The 23,965-nt window shown below is 34.2% G+C and overlaps 1 long non-coding RNA gene across 1 annotated transcript in view; it reads right to left on the bottom strand.

Moving 5' to 3' along the window:
* Positions 1-23,965, bottom strand: part of LOC119621074 (uncharacterized) — a 90,872-nt gene that overhangs the window by 5,499 nt on the left and 61,408 nt on the right. Inside the window, exons 3-6 of the long non-coding RNA XR_005237594.1 lie at positions 20,650-20,729; positions 19,961-20,054; positions 18,229-18,462; positions 7,159-7,228 (exon numbers count right to left, since the gene is read on the bottom strand). This is a non-coding gene — a long non-coding RNA (uncharacterized lncRNA). The remainder of the gene's footprint in view (positions 1-7,158; positions 7,229-18,228; positions 18,463-19,960; positions 20,055-20,649; positions 20,730-23,965) is intronic.

Raw genomic sequence — 23,965 nt, 5'->3', positions numbered from 1 at the left:
CATGCCTGACCAGTGAAGAGTGCCAGAAAGATGGCCTCTGTGGCATACACCAGCCTGCATGTTTCTGCCCCAAACTGCAACTTCCCCCAAGCCCATTGCAATTCCCCACATCACTTTGCTTAGTTAAAGCTGCTCAGGGAGCAGGGTATCCTCCCACACCTGGAGCAATCACTGCTGCTTGTGGGTCACAGAGAAGGCACATGGTCCTGTGCTGGACAATACCCTGCTGCAAACCCAAATCACTTCCATTGTAACAGCACACAGAATCTCCACAACTGCCTTGCCTCCACCACCGTGGTTACTGCCCACAGGGAGCCAGGCACCCCTGAATCTGCTAGCATTCAGCTGCAGCTGCTGCCCATTGGTCTTCCAGCACAGTTAACTCCAAATCTCAAGGAGCCAGAGAACAAAGTTGGTGCCCAGTACAAGTCCCCCAGAGTTACAGCACAAAGTCTAGGAGTTGGAAGCTGAAAACAGGTCCCCTAAAATCTTCCAGAAGCAAAGCTAGGTGGCTGAACCCACCTTATACCACAATCAAACCCTCCAAGTCAACAAATAGGAAAAGGAAAAGAAAAAAAATTAGAAAGTCAACAACTGCAAAGATTGAAGGCAGATAAGCGAACAAAGATAAGAAAAAAAAAAAAAAAAAAAAAAAAAATCAGCACAAGAATGCTGTAAACTCAAAAAGCCAGGGTACCTTCTTTTCTCCAAATGACCACATCATCTCTCCTGCAAGAGTTCAGAACTGGGCTGAGGCTAAGACGGCTGAAATAACAGAAGTAGAATTCACAATATGGGTAGAAAAGAAGTTCACTGTTGTAACCTAGTGCAAGAGGCTAAAAGTCATGATGAGACACTGCAAGAGCTGACAGACAAAATAGCTAGTATGGAGTATAGAGAAGAACATAACTAAACTGAAAGAGCTGAAAAACACTACAAGGATTTCATAATGCAAACACAAGTATTAACAACAGAACAGACCAAGTGCTTGAAGACCATCTTTTAAAAATAAGACAGGCATACGAGAATAGAGAAAAAAGAATGAAAAAGGATAAATGAAACCTCCAAAAAATGTGAGATGTAAAGAGAGCAAATCTATGCCTGATTGGTGTACCTAAAAGAGGTGGGGAGAATGGAACCAACTTGTGAAACATATTTCAGAATGTCATCCATGAGAATTTTCTCAAGCCAGCTAAAGATACCAACATTCAAATTCAGGAAATGCAGAGAACTCCACTAAGATACTCTACAAGAAAGTCATCCCCAAAACACATAATCAACAGATTCTCCAAGGACAAAATAATAGAAAAAATGTTGAACATAACTAGAGAGAAAGGGCAGGTCACCTACAAAGGGAAGCCTATCAGACTAACAATGATCCCCTCAGCTGAAACCCTACAAACCAGAAGAGATTGGGATCCAATATTTAATACTGTTAAAGAAAAGAAATTCTAACCCAGAATTTTATATCTGGCCAAACTAAGTTTCATAAGTAAAGGAGAAATGAGATCCTCTTCAAACAAGCAAATGCTGATGGAATTTGTTTCCACCAGACTTGTCTTAAAGAGCTCTTGAAAGAAGGACTAATTATGGAAATGAAATACCATTGCCAGCTACTACAAAAGCACACTGAAATATACTATAAAGCAACCACATAAACAAGTCTGCAAAATAACCAACTAACATGATGACAGGATAAAATCCACACATATCAATATTAATCCTGAATGTAAATAGACTACCTGCTTCAACTAAAAGACACAGAGTGGCAGACTGGATAAAGAACCAAGACCCACTGGTATGGTGTCTTCAAGAGGCCCATCTCACAGGCAATAAAACACATAGGTTCAAAATAAAGGAATGGAGACAAATCTACAACACAAATGAAAAACAGATAAAAGCAGGGATTGCAATCCTAGTTTCTGACAAAATAGACCTCAAACCAACAAAAATTTTAAAAAGACAAAGAAGGGTGATACATAATGGTAAAAGGTTCAATTTGGTGTTTTTTTTTTTTTTTTTTTTTTTTTTTTTAACCTTTACATAGTGGTAAAGGGTTCAATTTGCCAAGAAAACTTAACTAACCTAAATATATATGCACCCAACACAGGAGAACCCAGATTCATAAAGCAAGTTCCTAGAGATCTTTAAAGGTACTTAGACTCCAACACAATAATAGTGGGAGATGTTAACACTCCACTGACAATATTAGACAGATCATTGAGAAAGAAAATTAACAAAGATATTTAGGACCTGAACTCAGCACTGGATCAACTGGACCTGTCGTTCATCCACAGAGCTCATCACCCAAATACAAGAGAATACATATTTTTCTCATCACCACATGGCACATACTCAAAACTTGATCAAATAATTGGAAGGTAAACACTCTTCACCAAATGCAAAAAAACAAAAACAAAAACAAAAAACAACAACAAAAACTGAAATCATAACAAAGTATCTCAGACTACACCACAATCAAATTCAAAATTAAGACTAAGAAATTCACTCAAAATTATACAATTACATGGAAATTGCATAAACTGGTCCAAATGACTTTTGAGTAAATAATAAAATTAAGACAGAAATAAAAACGTATTTTGAAACTAATGAGAACAACAATATGACATACCAGAAACTCTGGGACACAGTGAAAGCAGTATTGAGGAAAATTTATAGCACTAAAAGCCCCCATCAAAAGTGAGAAAGATCTCAAGTTAATAACATGAGATCACCAACTAAAAGAACTAGAGAACCAAGAGCATACAAAGCCCAAAGTTAATTAGCAGAAGACAAGTAACAAGCAAAATCAGAACTAAACTGAAGGAGATAGAGACACACAAAAAAATTCAAAAGATCAATGAATTCGGAGCCTGTGGTTTTTATTTTTATTTTTTAAATTAACAAAACAGAGCAACAGCTAGACTAATAAAGAAGAGAGAAGATTCAAATAAACACAGTCAGGAGTGACAAAGGGGATATATTACCACTGACCCTGCAGAGATACAAACATCCATCAGAGGATATTATGAATACCTCTAAGCACATAAAATATAAAACCTAAAGGAATGTATCAATTCTTAGACTCATACACCCTCCCAAGACTGAACTAGGAAGAAATTGAATCCCTGAACAGAGAAATAACAAGCTTTGAAATTGAGGCTGTAATAAATAACCTACTTACCAAAAAAAAAAAAAAAAAAAAAGCCCAGATTCACAGATGAACTTTACCAAAGAAGAGCTGGTACCATTCCTACTGAAAGTATTCCAAAAAGTTGAGGAGAATGGACTCCTCCCTAACTGATTCTATGGCCAACATCATCCTGATACCAAAACCTGGCACAGATACAACAAAAAAGGAAACTTCATGCCATTATCCTTGATGAACATTGGTGCAAAAATACTCAGCAAAATACTGACAAACCAAATCCAGCAGCACATCTAAAAGCTTATCCACCATTATCAATTAGGCTTTATCCCTGGGATACAAGGCTAGTTCAACACACAAAATCAACAAATGTGGTTTATCACATAAATAAAACTAGAGACAAAAACCACATAATTATCTCAACAGATGCAGAATAGCCTTTTGATAAAATTAAGCATGACTTCATGTTAAAAACTCTTAGTAAAGAAGGTGTTGAAGGAACATACCTCAAAATAAGAAGAGCTGTATATGACAAACCCACAGTCAACATCATCCTGAATGGGGAAAAGCTAAAACATTCCTTTTGAAAACCAGCACAAGAAAAGGATATTCACTCTCAATACTCCTATTCAAGAGAGTATTGGAAGTTTTGGTCAGGGCAATCAGGCAAGAGAAATAAATAAAGGGTATCCTTATAGAAAGAGAGAAATTCAAACTATCCTTTGCAGATGACATGATTCTATATATGGAAAACCCTATAGTCTCAGCTCCAAAACTTCTTAAGCTGATCAACAACTTAAGTGAAGTCTCAGGATACAAAATCAATGTGTAAAAATCACTAGCATTTCTATACACAAATAATAGTCAAGCTGAGAACCAAATCAGAAATAAACTCTCATTCACAATTGCCACAAAAGGAATAAATACCTGGGAATACAGGTAACTAGAAAGGTAAAACATTTACACAAGAAGAACTACAAATCACTGCTCAAAGAAATCAGAGATGACACAAACAAATGAAAAAAACATCTCATGCTCATGGAAAGGAATAATCAATATAATTAAAACAGCCATACTGCCCCAAGTAATTCATAAATTCAATTCTGTACTTCTTAAACTACCATTGACATTCTTCACAGACTAGAAAAAACTAATTAAAAATTCATATGGAACCCAAAAGTAGCCTGAACAGCCAAGGCAATCCTAAGCAAAAAGAACAAAGCCAGATGTGTCACGTTACCCAACTTAAAACTATACTGCAAGCCTGCAGTAACCAAAAGAGCATGGTACTCATACAAAAAGACACATAGACCAATGGAACAGAATAGAGAACCCAGAATAAGACCACACACCTACAAATATCTGATCTTTGACAAACCTGACAAAAACAATCAATGGGGAACGGACTCCCTATTCAATAAATGGTGCTGGGATAACTGGCTAGCCATATGTAGAAGATGAAAACTAAACCCCTTGCTTACACCATACACAAAAATTAACTCAAGGTAGTTTAAGATTTAATGTAAAACCCAAAACTATTAGAACCCTGGAGGACAATCTAGTCAACGCCATTCAGGACAAAGTCATGGGCAAGTATTTCACAATGAAGATGCCAGAAGCAATTGCAACAACAAAAGCAACAATTGGCAAATGGTGGGACCAAATTAAACTAAAGAGCTTCTGCACAGCAAAAGCAATTATCATCAGTGTGAACAGATGACCTGCAGAATGGGAGAAAATTTTGTCAACTATGCATCTGACAAAGGTGTCATATCCAGCATCTAGAAGGAACATAAACAAATATACAAGAAAAGACAAATAACCCTATAAAAAGGTGGGTAAAGGGCGTGAACAGACACTTTTCGAAAGAAAACATACATGCAGCCAACAACCATATGAAAAAAAGCTCAACATCACTGATCATTTGAGAAATATAAATCAAAACCACAACGTGATACCATCTAACACCAGACAAAATGGCTGTTGTTCAAAAGTCATAAAATAACAGATGCTGGCAAGTTTTACAAGGAATTATACCCTGTTGATGGAAGGTATAAATCAGGTCAACCATTGTGGAAGACAGTGTGGCAAATCCTCAAAGACCTAAAGACAGAAATACCATTTGACACAGCAATCTCATTACTGAATATATACCCAAAGGAATATAAATTATTCTACTATAAAGACACAGATAGGCATATGTTCACTGCAACATTCTTCACAAAAGCAAAGACATGGAACTAATATAAATACCCATCAATAATAGACTGGATAAAGAAAATGTGGTACACATACACCATGGAATACTATACAGCCAAAAAATAAGAACAAGATCATGTTCTGTGCCTTTTCAGGAGCTTAGATGGAGCTGGAGGCCGTTATCCTTAGCAAACGAAGATGAGAGCAGAAAACCAAGCGCTGCATGTTATCACTTATAAGTAGAAGCAAAATGATGACAACACATGGACACATAGAGGAGAACAACATGCACTAGTGCCTATTGGAGGGTGGAGGATGCAAGGAGGGAGATGATCAGAAAAAATAACTAATGATACTAGGTTTAATACCTAGGTGATAAAATAATCTGTACCACAAACCCACATGACACAAGTTTACCTGTGTAACAAAACTGCACGTGTCCCTGAACCTAAAACAAAGGTTAAACTTTTTTTTTTTTTTTTTTTTTTTTAATAGTAAACATAGCAGTGCAGACTGGAATAAGATGATAAAACTCTTAAAGGGAGAAGAGGGACAACTCAGGAAATAAGAAAAGCAATTGAGTAAGGATAGTAATTTAGCAGGTGAAAATAATAAGAAAGCAAAAAGCAAAATATCAAATAACTTCAGGAGAAGCAAAATGTGGCAAAAGAATAAAGTGAAAGCATATTACACGATGTAGCTGTGTCTTGTCTAAATTAGTATTTACATACTTATACATTTTATTAAAATTACCTCATTGGTCACAATATTGACTAAATAAAATGGGGACATAGACAATCATGGTAATAGAATTTGGGAGGGGTGGTGTGTCTGTGTGTGTATATGTGTGTGTGTATTGTGTGTGTTCCCTAATCCACTCATACCAAAGTTCACTTTTGTGGATTTATTTGAGTACACAGGACTTTCTTCACAGTTTCTTTATCAGCAACTATTACACCAAATTCTAGTTATGCATTGATATGTGTATCACCCTCAGTAGATGTCAACCCTTTGAATAACAGAATTTGTCAATTATCCTTGTATATTCCATGTAAAGCAGATACTCTTTCTTATAATGATTCTAAGGAATACTAAAGATGTGTGAATGAATGAACACATTAATGTTTTTTTATTATTTTTGCCCTAACTAGTTTGTTCAAAACAAAATTGGAATCATATTATGAAACTTTATATGTGCACTAGGTGTATGTAATTAATATTCACTCATAAATAGATTAGTGAATTTGTACATTCTTCAAAAATAACAATGACTTGAGCAATTACAGAATCCTGGATAAAACTGACTTTGAAATTTTTAAAAAGTCTGTAATCCCAGCACTTTGGGAGGCCAAGATGGGCAGATCACGAGGTCAGGAGATCAAGACCATCCTGGCTAACACAGTGAAACCCCATCTCTACTAAAAAATACAAAAAACTAGCCAGGCGTGGTGGCGGGCGCCTGTAGTCCCAGCTACTCGGGAGGCTGAGGCAGGAGAATGGCGTAAACCCGGGAGGCGGAGCTTGCAGTGAGCTGAGATCCGGCCACTGCAGTCCAGCCTGGGCTACAGAGCAAGACTCCGTCTCAAAAAAAAAAAAAAAAAAAAAAAAAAGTTGAAATATTTCTTCAATATTTTTATTTGAAAGAAGATTCTAATATAGTATTTCCCCTTCCTCCTTCAAACAGAAATCTAGATTGGACAGAGATGATAGATAGATAGATAGATAGATAGATAGATAGATAGATAGATGATATGTAGATGATATAGAAAAATTTCAAAGCAAATTTGAAAAAAAACTTGAAAGCATATTACTTCTTACTTTTGTTCCAGGGCTCCACCTTTTGCAATGCATCCATATTCTGATCTCATTCTCTCATTTTTACTAAGAAAATGAATTGTTACAGTGGAGACAGTCAATGAACTGTTCAGGAAGACATATAATTAATTTTTAAAATAAAGCTGCTAAAGCTAATATGACCAATCATTTCAATCATTGTCTATAAAGTAACTTTATACTTCCCTAAGCCATTAAAATTTTATCAAGGAAGAAAAATGGAATAGGCTCAATTAATAAAACTAATACCATTTAGAAGAAAATGCTAAAAAATGAATTCTATCTGATTTACTTATGGGATATTGTCACTAATTAGGTTCTCCAAAAATGGATGCTGAGGAGAGTGACATGCAACATTTTTTTATTGGACTGATCCTTTGGGAGGAAGTAGAGCAAGTAATGGAAAAATAAATAATGAAAACTAAAATAAACAATTTAAATTTGTATTATGAAAAAATTAATTTTAATTTATTTTATTTAATTTCAAAACATTTTTGAAAATCTAATTTATGTTAGTGTTAAGGGTACATACATTAATCAATTAAAAATAAAGAAATTTTAAAAATCTGCTGAATAATGTACTGTTATTCTGCTCACATCAAGTATCAACATAATTGTACTTATTATAATTAGCACAACACTTAATTTATGTAGTACTAATAAATTATAAATCTATTTCAAATAGACTTTCCTGAATATATGTATCAAAAGTGAAACAAATAGTTTTACTTCATGTATGAAGATATTAATCATGTACGTTCAACAGATATATACAATTATAACAATAAAAATATGAAGAACATCATTTTTTAAATAGTATAATTAAACCTCATGTAAAACAAGATCTTCAACCTTTCTTTTACTCTCATGGATAATTTACTCTTACACTGTCAATGTGTTTACTTTAGGACCTGAGGGCTGAGACTGTTTCTTGTTAATAGTTAAGTAGCATCCTAGAGACACCTTTAAACTCTTCTTTGTGTAAGTTACATTTTAGTTGGCTTTATTCCTTCTATTCTGTTTTCTCTTCCTGAAATAATGTCTTCCTTTGCTCCGGGGTTATTTCCAACTGTGTTCTGCAGCTGTTGGTTCAATTCATGATAAACAATTGATTACACAGATCATAGAACAAGTTAATCAGTCTGGGACTTTGGTAATGAAAAACAAAGCTCCAGCAAGTTAATATATCAGTTTTAAGTAGAGAAGGTATCTAAAACTAATTAAACACTGGTCTCAGTGACAGTGATTTAAACTGTAGTCCTAAAACCTTTATACTCCTTAGAAACACAGTTTTCATCATGGTATTGTCAAATTACAATTTCATCTTTTGAATCGTTATAATTGAGTACTATGAAACAAACACTACGCTATAGAAGTGACCTTGAAATTAAAGTTTATAAGAAGTTAAAAACTGTCATGTAAGGATCCACATTACTAGACACCATATTTCCCTTTGCCCTAGAGTAACTGATTATAAATAAGTGATTTCCCATGAGAAGATAATTTATAAGAAATAGTCAACATAGTTGTAGAGGGAATAAGTATTACACTAGTGACACTTTTATCATTGCTTTATTGAGTAGAGGTTTTTTAAAATATTGGGTGACACAGATGAACATTAAACTCATTGTTTTCAATATGTATCTAATGTAATGGTCTAATAAGGATTTTGGGTTAATTCTGATATTAACTCAGCATCTCTAAGATGTCTGGTATAAAGGTGCTTCATATTAGAAGGCAACATATAGTATAATAAATGTTTGTATTACATATGTATGATATGTAGTGAAATGATTGTTGTGGCAATAACGATAGTCTATAATCTGTACTGAAAACTGGAACCAACTTACAAAATAATGGCTATTGATGCATACTGAAGTAGAAAATGCCATGTGGTGCATGGAAGATCAATATAGGTATCATGCAAATGTTGCAAATTTTATGTTCCTTTATGTTTGTGGTCAAAAATAAAGAACACCCAAGAATTGTAGTCAAGTATGAGTGCTTGTGCTTCACTAACTTTTCATTCTAGACTGTGTTAACATTTTATTTGCTAGAACCATTCTCATTAGCATTTAGAAAATAGCATGCTAAGACATATAATACAGTAGTGTCATGTCACATCTTAAGGACTCACTGGGCATATCATTTAAAAAATTGTTAAATACCATCATCTTCAGGCACATATGCCTAAAATCAGTTAGATAATAAGAAATCTGTAAATCAACACCTAAACCTTTTACAAATATTATGTGTGTTCTCATTGGGGTAAGACTTTCAGAGTTTTAACTGCCTACGTTTGCAAAGCATTTACATGATGCCATGCTGACTTCCACCTTTGGATATATTCTTGAAAGAAACATATTTCAAATTCCCCCAAAGTACATTTTATTTGCCATTTTCCTCATTTTCAAAAGTGAATAATTGCTTCGATATTCCTCAGGCAGATAACATCACGAACCTTATGAACCAAACCCTAGTTAATTAATCATACTTTTCTTTTCTTTTCTTTTTTTTTTTCCAGAAGGCAGCCGAGGGTACAGGTGCATTTTGGGGTATAGATTACTTACTCAGAAAAACAAGGTATGTCTTTATGTTAACTGTGTAAAAAGTAGCTTCGCACCATATATTCCCTTCAAGAATTCATTGCAAGTTGTTTGTTTTACACATAGTCTATTGTTTGCTTGTCCAGTAATGCACAAGAGGACTACTATTTGGCTTCTAGAAAAATGTATACTAAAACATATTCCAAAAAAGCTACCTTAACTCTTAATTATGTCAGATTTTGCACATACTTATGGCTTTCTATTTTGTGTACTCTCTCACCAGTCATGATTGCAAATAAATGTATAAAATTTATTAGAAAATAATAATGAATTAGCTATTCTATCACTTGAAATTCTTTGTTCAAATGTGTATTATAATGTTTGACTATGCATTGATATTGTAAGAGGACATTATTAGACAATTGGTGATATTTGAATATTGACATACATTAATATTTTATGAGTTTTAAATTTTCTGAATTTAGTAATTTGTGATTAAGTTAAAATAAGATCCTTTTTTCTTTGAAACACATTTTTCTTGTTTTCTTTGAAAACACATTTATAAGTGTTTTGGAGTGACTTATGATATATGCTCTTGCCTCCCAATTTTCCAGCCAATATATAAATACAGCGTAGTATATACAATAAATTATGTACATACCCTATATCTGTATACTATATATTATGTACTATGTTCTCTCTCTGTTTCTCTCTCTGTCTCTCTCAATACTGTGAAATAATGCTGCCATTCACTACAATACTGTGATATAATGCTGCCATTCACTATAGTATATGTGTGTGTGTGTGTGTGTGTGTGTGTGTGTGTGTGTGTATGGAGGGGAGATTTGCAAATATAAGACAAATATTGCAAATTATGACCAATGGTGAGTGAACATCTTTTGCCAGATATAGATCATTTTGTTGGGATAAAGTACTTTAAAAAGACACATTTGTAATATTTTTAGGAATATTATGGATTCTTCTTATATGGTGCTGATTTTCGTATTTCTGTATGGACCAGTTTTATTTAATCAACGTATTTACTTGGCTCCTTATTTAATGTTTTGTTGACATTAGACAGGATGTTACTGAAATCCCTGATCTTGAAGGGATTTGATGTTCTTTAGTAGTGATTGCATCTTTAACCTCTGCTAAGTAGAAGCCTACTAATTCTAAAGTGGAGTCACGAACAATTTTATCAGATATTAATTGGCTTCAAAGACCAAAACTGCTGCTGAGACTCTCCTTCGTACTGGTGCCAGAGACTCCAGTCAGAACATGTTTCTGTAGCTTACACATGTGACACCATAAAAGTAATAAGATCACAAGGACTGATGATGACACGAGATACCTTTTTTTTTTTTTTTTTGCGTTTCAACCAGGGGCAAACTGCCTGTTGCTTTCCATTCAAAGAGTTTAGCTCCCTTATTTCCTCCTCATAACCACCCTCAACGACAGTTATAGAAAGGGCAATTATTGCAGAGGTTTTTCTTTTAGCTCACTGAAAGTACTTTACCTTGGTTTCCATGTCAAAGACAGCAGCATCAGAAATAGAAAAAGTGTTAAGTCTGAAGCTCATATTCACCTTTCACATCAGTCAATCCAGATCATTATTCAAGATTTAGTAGGCACCAAGAACCCTTTAATTAACATAAAAAGTCAAAGTCATCTTATTGTTTAGAGAGCCTGAATTGAATCAGATCTACCACAGTTCTTGGCTTTGGAAAATATAGAGCTCCCTAATACTGTAAAATATGCATTCCCAATCCTACTCTCTGGGAGATATGTCAGGGTATTCCATTCACTCATAATATGCATAATTTATTGAGATATTTGAGTAATAACCACATTCTTCACAAGTGAATTTATGTTAGAAATTTAGTATTGGCCATCAACCTCTTCCCATCATCACTGAAACCTCATATGCTACCCTTCATTCTAAACACACACAAGCACACACATAAAGTTACTCATTATAGGTCCTTTATCACAGTGTCTTGGAAATGCTGTGCAGTAAGCTCCAGAATCTGTAACTTTTACCTGGCTATGTCCTTCCTTGGCTCAATGTTTTTTCCCTGAGAAGGTAACAATAGTCTGAATATAGCAAATTTTTATGTGTTTCTTTGTTTCTATAATACAGCTTTTATTTTAATATCTTTGAGAGTTATAGTCTCCTGCTAACATTGTATAGTCTAAGACTTTTGTCATGTTAGATTATGAATGGTTAGCACACGATATGGATTTCAAAATATCTTTTCTGGCTTTTGTTCTATAGTACCTTGCAACCTTTTCCAAATCAATTTGATCATAATGGGTTCGGTTGTATCGTCTAGATCTTACTACTGCTATCAATTTGTATTTCCACCATGTTGAAAAATGTTAATACCCGTTTCAGATTGATGTGATGGCCAGACACAGATGAAAATATATGTAAAGCAAATAAGGCTTACTTATCTAAAATATGTAAATGGAAACCAGTATTGGAAGGTTACACAGCATAGAGCGTAACAAAATTAGCCAATAACGGGATTAAAGTTTTCCAACTGCTTTGCTACAGACATGTAGATGATAAATATGCGTGGAAGTCACATTGGAACTTTTGAAATCTTACTTGCATCACTTTACTCACAGATTTTTATTCATTAGGCTAACAGCACAATTCTCAGCTTCAATTCTATTGATATTTTGGATCAGACAATTGTTATTGTGTGGTGTTTTTGTGTGTGTGTGTGTGTGTATTATAAGATGTATAGCAGTATATCTGGCCTCCAACCACTACATGCTAATAATCCACTTTACTCTCAGTTGTGGCAATTAAAAATGTCTCCAGAATTCACCAAATGTACCTTTGGGTAAAACTCACCACCTTTGTAAGAACCACTGTGCTAAAGTAATTTGTACGGCAGGCTTTCCTTGATATGTGCCAAGGACCAAGCACCTGCATGTCATGCTTCTCACTAATTTTAGAGCTAAGGAATGCACAATATGGGAAGACAGCATAGTGCTTTTTGGCTTAATCACACTTTTCATGTTTCTGCCCTTAATATTTCTAGCAATTCAGGTAGAAAAAACTTCTGAATTCAACACTATTAGTAACAGAATAGCGAACAGAAGTCAGTTATTAAGAGATTATGCTTATAACCTATAAGGCCTATGCTTTTTAAAATAAATAATGGAAAGTCTAAAGAGGGCAGCTGCTTGTAGTGATTAAACAGCTCAATAAGATTAAGGCTGGCATGGCTGAATTTCTCTAAAACTAATCATAATTCAGTTTCCCTAAAACTGTACAGTTGCTATAGCCTTATACACCCCATATTTGTTTAAGGCAATAAGAATGTAGAAATGTTTAGTATAAGCTCTCTCAGTTATTATCATGATAAAAAATTCTTTGATAGAGAAGTGACATCAGCAAGAAGGCAGAATATCTACCCTTTTTTTTCCCCCATGAATATTCCTTTTTCAACATTACTGTATGGACCAATTCCATTTGTGAGAGATCCAGAAAGAAATACAGAGGCACCTGCATCTCAGTCAAGTGTAAATCTAGCCACAATTAAGGAGGTAGAAAAAAGTGGACATTCCTCTCATTGTAATCTTTCAACAGCACAGCAACACAAGAGTGGTTAACTCAATAAATCTTTGCAAAATCCAATGTCCTGGAGAGTTTTTCTAATTTTTGTTTTGTTTTGTTTTTTAGTGGTTTCATAGTTTGGGGTCTTAGATTTAAGTCTTTAATCCATTTGGATTTGATTAATGCATATGATATATGATAATATATGGGGATCTAATTTCATTCTTCTGCATATAGATGTCCGGTTTTCCAAGCAATATTTATTGAAGAGACTATCCTTATCCCAGGGTATGCTATTGGCACCTTTGTCAAAAATTAGTTCACTGTAGATGTATAAATTTATTTCTGGATCTCTATTTTGTTTTATTTTGTGTATGCATCTATTTTTATGCCAGTACCAGGCTGTTTTGGTTACTATACTTTAATACCAATTCTGTAGTATAATTTGAAGTCAGGTAATGTGATTTCTCCAGTTCTGTTCTTTTGCTCAGAGTGGATTTGGGTATTCTGGGTCTTTTTTGGTCCCATATACATTTTCAGTGGTTTTTCTACTTCTGTGAAGAATGCCATTGGTATTTTGATTGGGATTGCATTGGATCTTTAGATTGCTTTGTGTAGTATGGACATTTTAAAAATATTGACTTTAAAAGGTTAATAAAATATAAACTTTTAGTTAGACTAAGAAGAAAGGGAGAAGATTCAAATAAATAAAATCAGAAATGAAAGAGAAGACATTAGAGCTGATACCACAGAAATAAAAAAGGATTATAAGAGACTGTTACAATCAAATATACAGCAACTAACTGGATAAGCTGGAAGAAATGGATAAACTCGTAGAAACATACAATTTACCAAGACAGAATCATGAAGAAATACAGCATATGAACATACTTATAACTAGAAAAGTTATTTAATCAGTAATTAAGAACTTTCCAACAAGAAAATCCCCAAACCATATAGTTTCACTGGTGAATTCTATAAAATATATGAAGAATTAAAGCCAGTCCTTCTCAAGCTCTTCCAAAAAAATTGAAGAGAAGTGAATGGTTCTAACTTTATTTTAATGAGGCCAATATTATGCTAATATCAAAGACAAAGACACTTCAAGAAAATAAAACTACAGGTCAATATTCCTAATGAACATAGACATACAAATTCTTAACAAAATGCCAAAAAAACAGAATTCAATAGAAAATTTTTAGAAAACATACACCATTACCCAACAGGATTCACCCCTATGATGCAGAATCAGTTAATGTGATATACTACTTTAAAAAAATAAAGGAGAAAAATTACATGATCATCTCTATAAATGCAGAAAAGCATTTGACAAAATTCAATGTTCTTTCATGATAAAAATTCTCAACAAATTAGGTATAGAAGGAACTTACCTCAACACAGTAAAGGCCATATATGAAAGGTCCACAGGTTAACACGATATTCACAGGTGAAAAGCAGAAGGCATTTTCGCTAAGATCAGGAACAAGACAAGGATGTCCATTCTTGTCACTTCTATTCAACATAATACTGGAAGCTATTGCCAGAACTATTATTCAAAAAAAAAAAAAAGAACTAAAAGAGATTTCAACTGAAAAATAAGTATTCTTTGCAGAAGACACACTCTTATATATAGAAAACCTTAAATATGCTACAAAAAACTTTTAGTACAAATAAATAAATTTTGTAAAGCTGAAGAATAAAATATCAGTTATGATTATATATACTAATGAATTATCCAAACATGAAATTTAAAAAAATAAAACAATTGTATTCACAGTAGTTTGGAAAAAAATAAAATACTTCAGAGTAAACTCAAGCAAGGAGATGAAAGACTTTTCACTGAAAAGTGCAAAACACTGATGACAGAAATATAAAGAGCCAGAAATAAATAGAGACATCTGTTCATGGATTAAAATAATTAATACTGTCAAATGTTCATACTAGCCAAAATAATCTACAGATTTGATGCAATGCCTATCAAAATTTCAATGACATTTTTTACAATTTTTTTTTTTTTTTTATAAGATGTATGTAGAACCACAAAGACACCAAAAGGCCAAATCAATCTTGGGAAATAAAAATGTCTTAGTCGAATTTGGCTGCTAACACGAAAATGCCACACGCCTGGTAGCTTATAAACATAATTTATTTCTTATATTCTGGAGATTAGAAAGTATTTATCAAAATGCTGTCAGCTTTGATGTCTAGGTGTCTGGTGAAGACCCAGGTCCTGTTTCATGGATGACTGTCTTCTCAATGTATTCTCACTTGGCAGCAGGGGTCAGGAAGACTTCTGGGGTCCCTTTTAAAAGGGCACTAATCCTATTCACAAGAGCTCTTGTATTGTGGATTAGGTTTGAATTTATGCATTTTGGGGGAACATATTTAGTCTATAGTATTCTATCTCTGGTACCTCAATATTAATGTTCTTCTCACATGAAAAATACATTAATTCCATTCCAACAACCCCAAAAGTCTTAACTCGTTGCAGCACCAACTTCAAAAAGTCCAAAATCTCTTCCAAACATCATTTAAACCACGTATGGATGAGACTCAAGGTAGAATGTTTCTTAAGGCAAGTCTCTCTACATGTGAATCAGCAAACCCAGACAAGTTACATACTTCCAAAATGCACTTGTGGGATAGCCATAGTATAGACATTCTTATTGCAAAAAGGATAAATACGGGGAAAAAAGTTAGTAATAGGTCTCATGTAAGTTCAAAAACAAATGAGGCAAATGATATTAAATCTTAAAGCTACTTTCATGACTTGCCTGGGCACCACTATAATGGGAATTCTTTGTGATGGCCCCAATCCCTTATATCTAGATGGACACAGCAATGCCCCCAACCACAACTCTGCTGGGTGCACCCCATGCCACCGTTTTCTGTGAGCTGGCAGTGACAGCACTGCACAGATACTGCCAAAGTTTCCTGTTTGTGCTCTCCAGAGGAGCAGCTACCAGGGCCCATCCCATACTGAGACCCATCAGAGCCCCACCTGGGGCAGGAGAGAAACTTTCAGCTGAGGTACGGGGAGTAGAGCCCTGTGATATCAGGAAGTGTGGAACAACACAGACTGAGGGCAGGCAGTTGCTGTTGGCCCCTACTTTGAAACTGCTCTGCCTCCAGGTTTTTGCACTCTGTGATAAGGGGGGCAGCCCTGATGATCTCTCTGTTCCCTTCCTAGTCATTCTTTGATTGTCTTGGGGATGAGCTCCTGGTTTCTGTTGAGAAGGGTAATCCACACTCATCTCCTTATCAAGCAATTGCTTACTTACTCCTTAGTATTCTCTGGCTTCTCATTCTTTTCAATATAAATATACTGGCTTCTCATTCTTTTCAATATAAACAGGCTGAGAATTCTGCCTCCTTTGTGATTAGCAATTCTATATATTTAAGTCATTTTCTCTTCTTATGTTTTACTATCAGCAGTCAGGGGAAACCAAAATGAACCTTCAACATTTTGCTTAGAAATAGTGTCACCTCAATATCCAGTTTTATGGTTCACAAGTTGGACCTTCAACAAAACACTAGCAAACAAAATTCAGCCAAATTCCTTGTCACTTTATAATAATGATGGCCTTTCCTCTACCATTCAATAACATACTTCTTATATTCATCTGAGACCTCATTAGAATGGCCTTTACTGTCCATAGTTCTATCAACAACCTAATAATCTCCCAAAGGCCTCACCTTTACCTACCATTTCATTGGGCACCAGGCTTCAACATATAAATTTTTAGGAGAAACAAACATTGTCTGTAGCAAAGAGAAAAGTTGGAGGCATTACACATCCAGATTTCAAGGTTTATTACATAGCTGAATTAGTTAAAATTACAGGTTTTCAGCTGGGCATAGTGGCTCACGCTTGTAATCCCAGCGTTTTCGGAGGCTGAGGCAAGTGGATCACAAGGTCAGGAGTTCCAGACCACCCTGGCCAACATAGTGAAACCCCACCTCTACTAAAAATACAAAAATTAGCTGGGTGTGGGGGCACGCACCTATAGTCCTAGCTACTCGGGAGGCTGAAGGAGGAGAACCGCTTGAATGCAGGAGGCAGAGGTTGCAGTAAGCCAAGATCACACCACTGCACTCCAGCTTGGGCGACAGAATGAGATTCCGTCTCAAAAAAAGAAAAAAAAAATTACAAGTTTCTGCAAAAAAGACAGACTTACAGACCAATAGAATAGAGTAGATAGCTGAAAAAATCATATATATATAGTATATATATTAAACTGACATTCAACAACACTTCTAAGGATATACAGTGGAGAAAGAATAGTTTCGTCAACAAATAATATTAGAAAAACTGAGTATTAAGATGCCGAAAATAAAATAAAATTACACACATCCTACACCATGCATAAAATCAACTCAAAATTAAATATTTAAGTGTAAGACCTGAAACTGTAAAACTCTTAGAAGAAAAATATAAGAAAAATGCTTTAAGATATTGGTTTTATCAATTATTTCTTGTATATAACACCAAAAGTGTTGCCGGTAGACGGTATCTAAATTACCGGTGGTGAATCTGTATGGGTCTGCAGCAATCTCAATTATTTCCTCCTCAGAAGAAATAATTTGACTGAGGGGCATAAGGCAGAAAAAGAGACCAAGACAAGTTTTATAGCAGGAGTGTGTAAGTTTATTTAAAAAGACTTTATAATATAAAAGAAAGGAAAGAAAAATATACATAGAAGAGACCCAAGTGGGCAACTTGAAGGTCTAGTGTGGTGCTTAATCTTGATCCCAGAACTTTATAGACTGACCCCTTTCCCAGGATGCTTCCCTTAGGGTGGGCTGCCTGCATGTGCAGAGCCCTCCTTACCCTTGGGAGGAGAGCATGAGCAGTGTGTTTAGGAAGTTGTATATGTGCCCATCTGAAGTTTTCTTCCCTTTTCTGGTGGAGTATACACAAAACGTCATACCTGCCATTTTGTCTCTTAATGCACATGCTCAGGAAGTTGCTTCTGCCTGAAATCTGCATTCAATTAACACCTTAGGGCAACAGGCATAGATCATCAGGAAATGGCCTCTCCCTGGTGCCAGCTGCCAATTTATCACTTTCAGAGAAGCAATGTGATGATCACTGAACCATCATCTGATATTCCTAGTGGGTGGGGGACAGTCCTCTCCTGCCCCACTTATGCTCATCTCACTACCTGTAAAAAAACAAAAACAAAAACAAAGCAACAACAACAACAACAACAAACCAGAAGAAGAAGAAGAAGAAGAAGAAGAAGAAGAAGAAGAAGAAGAAGAAGAAGAAGAAGAAGAAGAAGAAGAAGAAGAAGAAGAAAAGACAAATGGGACTACACAAACTAAAAAGCTAATGCTCTGCAAAGAAGACAATCAATAGAGTGAAAAGAGTGTCTACTGAATGGAAGAAAGTATTTATAAACCATATATCTGATAAAGGTTAAATCTAAAATATATAAAATAATTTACAGAACTTAGCAAAAAAACAAATAATCAGCAAAGTACATGAATGGACATTTATCCAAAGGAGACATACGATTGGCCAACATTTGTATAAAAAGATGTTCAACTTCATTGAGATAGTTTGGATATTTGCCTCCTCTAAATGCCTTGTTGAAATTCGATCTCCAGTATTGAAGGTGCGGCCTAGTGGGAGGTGGGGACATACCCCTCATAGATGGTTTAGTGTCCTCTCAGCAGTAAATAGTTGTCACTCTAGTAGTTCACATGAGATCTGATTGTTAACAAGAGTTTAGGACGTCCCTCCTTACTCTATCTCTGGGTTTCCTCTCTTGCCATGTGATATATTGACCTCCTTTTCTTTCCATCATGAGTTAAAGCTTCCTGAGGTCCTAATCAGGAGCAAATGTTGGTGCCATAATTTGTGTACAGCCTACAGGACTGTGAACCAAGTAAGCCTTTTTTCTTTATAAATTATCCAGTCTCTGGTATTCCTTTACAGCAACGTAAAAGGGAATAATCCAGTCACTAATCAAAAGAAAAATGCAAATCAAAACTATAATAAGACATTATCTCATGCTTGTTACAATGATAATTATTTAAGAAAATGACAGCATGATAATCTCCATATGTGTAGGTGAAGAAGTTGGAACCATTGTACCCTGTCAGGAAGAATGTAAAATGGTGCAGCCCTATGAAAAACAATGTAGAGATTTCTCAAAACAATTAACATCAGACTTACCTTATAATCCATCAATCTCGGTTATTTATAATTTTCCAAAAGGTTTAAAATTATAATTTTGAAGAGATATCTGCATTCCCATATTCATTGTAGCATTTTTTAATAATAGCCAAGATATAGAAACAATCTAAATGTCCACAGGCAGGTGAGTGGATAATGAATATGTGACATATTTATAAAGAAATATTATGCAACTATAAAAAGAAGTAAATCCTCCTGTATTAGTCATGGTTCTCTAGAGGGACAGAATTAACAGAATGTGTGTGTGTGTCTGTGTGTGTATATATATATATGTGAGTTTATATATATAATATATTATTATATATTTGTATTATTTATATAAATATTTATATAATATATTATATTTTATATCTCTATTTACATTTTATTATATATATTTATATATAGGAGAGTTTATACACACACACACACACACACACATATATATATATAAGGGAATTTATTAAGTATTAACTCACATAATCACAAGGTCCCACAATAGGCCATCTGCAGACTGAGGAGCAAGCAGAGTCAGTCCAAGTTCCAAATCTGAAGAGCTTGGAGTTCAATGTTCTAGGGCAGGAAGTATTCAGAACAGGAGAAAGATGTAGGCCATAAGATAGGCCAGTCTCTCTTTTCACATTTTTCTGCCTGCTTATATTCTAGCTGTGCTGGCAGCTGAATAGATTGTGCCCATCCAGATTAAGGGTGGGTCTGCCTTTCCCAGCCCACTGACTCTAATGTTAATCTCCTTTGGCATTCCCCTCACAGACACACATATTATCAATACTTTGTATCCTTCAATCCAATCAAGTTGACAACATTAAGCATCACACCTCCCATATGCACCAACATGGATGAAACTGGAGAAAATTTTTGCTGAATAAAATGAGCTAGTCACAGAAGAACAAATACTGCATTATTCTACTTATAGGAGGTAACAAGAATGGTCAAACACAAAGACACAGAAAGCAGAGTGGTGATTGTTAGGAGATAGGGAGGAAGGGAAATTGAATGTTGCTATTAAATAGACATAAAATTTCAGCTATGTAAGCTGAATAATTTCTAGATAGCTTCTGTATAACATTGTGCTTATTTATAGTTATCATACTGTATAATATATTTAAATTTTTAGTAAGAGCATAGATCTCATGCTGTTTGTTCTTACCATAATTTAAAAAATAGTTATAGAAGTCCCAAGTATTTTGACTTCTGGCTTCCAGGAAAGCTGTAATTGAATTATTAATCCTACAGTGAAGGAAGACAAGAAGGGAAGAGATAAAGTTTTATTGAAAATTTAGATTAACAAGAACACAAGCATCTGCTATGAACAGAATTATTAATTCTCTCTCACTCTCTCTCTCTCTCTCTCTCTCTCTCTCTTTTAGCAGTGTTGTCACTCTGTTGCCCAGGCTGAAGTACAGTGGTACCATCACACCTCACTTAGACTCAACCTTCTGGCTCAAGTGATCTTCCCTCCTCAGTCTCCTGAGTAGTTGGGCCAACATGCCTGGTTAATTTTTGTATTGTTTTTGTAGAAACAGATGTATTCTTCTATCAGGGTTTACTACTATTTCCCACACTTCATATATCACCTGTAAGTTCAGAATTAATTGATAATTAAACCTGTAGAGTAAAAGATAAAGGTATCAAAATATTCTTATTAATACCAACTAAAACTGATTAGAAATTGTGGATTAGATATAGATCACAGTTAAATATTTTTGTAATATTCATTAATAATTAAAGGACTGAACCTAGGAAATCCAAGCAAAGGAGATTTTGCATCTACAGAGAAGATATACTCAACCTGGAATTATTTTTGCCTTTTTTTTATTCCTATTACCAGGGACAGGGAGAAAAAAAATAAGCTTCTTGACTCATCGCTAGAAAGATTTAGAATTTGAACCACCAATCTTGTGAAAGCAGTAAGATAATATAAGTGATCATGGAGTGTAAAGTTACCAATACAAATATTGGGCCAGATGAGATCGACTTTACAAGAAGGAAAAAAAAAAAAAAAGAAAAGTGGTTTCCTCTACACCAGAGAAGACAGAATCAGCTAAGGCCAAGTTTAGCCTGGCCAAGGGCAGTGAACCTAACTGTCAAAGGTCTGTGTGAGTCATAAGATGAGAAGTTATACAAAAAATAATAAATCAGCTTTAATAATGTTAGTGGAGGAAAAACTGCTTTCTTTGTAAACTCATAGTGACTAGTATCCCAGTAAAGGTGTTCAACACATTTTTTACTCTTAGTGGCAAGGTCAGAGATCATTGTCCTGTTGAAAGAAAAGCTGAAGTTAGGAAGCCATTGACAAGAATGTTAACAGTAAATCCAGAAATATGAGTGTAGCTTTAAGAGAGTTTAAACACACACACACACACACACACACACACACACACACACACCATATTAATCTTTCAAATTTAAAAAATATTTTCAAATCCACCTAGAACATTCTTCAGACAGTATCTTCAAAATGGCATTACCTACGAGTAATCACTTTTAATTGCTTATTTCCTAAGAAGTTTTTCCAGATAATTAAGTTGCCAAATTTCTCAAGATTTTTAGGTTTCCAGCAATTGTACTTAGTATAATAAAAAAGGAAATTTCAGGAAATTGAACTGTAGGACAGTGGAGATAATTTAAAAATCAAAGGAAGGGGAGAATGAGTATTTCTCTGAAAATTGTTTGGACATAAATGAATAATTATTAGACCAAGAACAAGGATCAATTATGTCACATTCATCTAGTGACTGTCAATCTGCATTAAGAAGGTCTCCAGTATAATTTGTTGTCTTAAATGTTGATTCAGCATTTATATGTAATCCTGCTCCTGAATCAATTCTGTTAAAGCAGAATTGATTTTGGATTTGCCCTTTTATAAAAGAAACATGAGCTTAATTTCAGTGAAAAATTCTGCTTTTCTGCATGTAATCCTGAGCCTGAAGCAGGTCTCTTTTCGAAACTATGCCAAATCTTAACACAGTGGATTTTTAACTTTCAAGGTCTTATTTTAATTAAAGTTGAAAAAGAGCTTTCTCTTTTTAGATTTTCTTGTCTGATTGATTCTTCATTGTCTAACTACCACATAGAATTATTTATGAAATTTTTCAGGCAATGATTGGATTCATTTCACCCTTTCTTACCTTCTAACTCTAATGTATACATTCTTTATTGAAGATTAAGACTGTGGAAATGCACATTTATCTAGTAGCTAAATAAAGTGTGCATTCAGTTCTACCACCTCCTAAGTACTCATCACCTTGGTGAACTCAACTTATCTCATGTTATCAACCATCTGTTAACCCCCATCACTAAAGGAAACCTCAAAATATTTTGTAATCACATCTTTGGAAATAGCTTGAATATATATCCTTTTAAAACTCCTGTTATTATTTCAGACTTACCACAATCAAGTTTAAGAATGCAAAATCATGAAAACTATATGCTCCTATCGGAGTCATATGTTAACAAATCAAGAGAATAAATAGAACAAAAATAAAGATTTATGTTTATAAAATTAATACATAATAATATATCTAAAAGTGTGTGCTAAAGTTGGACATTTATCTATGGTAAAGCATTTAACGGATACCTGTGGAAAAAAGTGAAGTTCATGCCTCATGCACTATACCAAAATTCTGGATAAACTACTTCTTACCTTAGAAAAGAAGGATAAGTAAGCTATTATATATAAAAATATCAGCAAAGTATTTTGTTATTTAGGAGGAAGAACAATTCCTTCATTTTGAAAATATAAGTTGAAAACAAAAAATTGTATAACATGTGAATGTACACCAAACAAAATTTAAAACTTAAAAATAAATCTATAAAGTCTATTTAAAAATTAAAACCCAATGCCTGGTAACAAATAAAATTTATAAAGTTAAAAGGAAATGATAAATTTTAAAAAATGACATTTATTAACAATGGTGAAAGACCTCAGTGTAAATGCCGAATTCAAAAGCTTATAAAAAAGAATAAATTCACTAACTATAAATTGGATAAAGAACCTAAACAGAAGATTCATTTGAGAAATAACAACTGCAGGAAAATGTGTTGAGCTTTAATTACAGGACAAGGACTATGCTAATAGCTTAACCTGAATTGTTTTATACTGTCCTCAGAAAAAGTCTGTCGTTGCTACTAATGTATGATTATTAGCATTAATGCCATCACTAATTCTCATAATTACATAATTCATAAAAATGCAAGTAGGCAATATATTTTGTTCCCAACAAAGTAATTAAAAAGTTACAAATATTTTAAAATAAGGTTTTTTTTTTTCACGTATCTGATTGACAAAACACAAAAATTATCCAAACTTCATTTTGAGGTAAATGTACACATGAGGAAAGCATTCCTTCATTTTCATTGTTTCTGATTGTATACAAACTTTCTAGAGTCTCATTTGAGTGAGTAGAAAAAGATGGGCTGGGAATTTGCATATTACAACTATAAAATATTTATCAAAAGAAGAG

This window comes from Chlorocebus sabaeus, chromosome 7, assembly GCF_047675955.1.
Source record: "Chlorocebus sabaeus isolate Y175 chromosome 7, mChlSab1.0.hap1, whole genome shotgun sequence".
Taxonomy (NCBI): Eukaryota; Metazoa; Chordata; class Mammalia; order Primates; family Cercopithecidae; genus Chlorocebus; species Chlorocebus sabaeus.
Note: the sequence above shows the minus strand (reverse complement) of the source record. Positions and strands in the feature narration are given on the sequence as shown.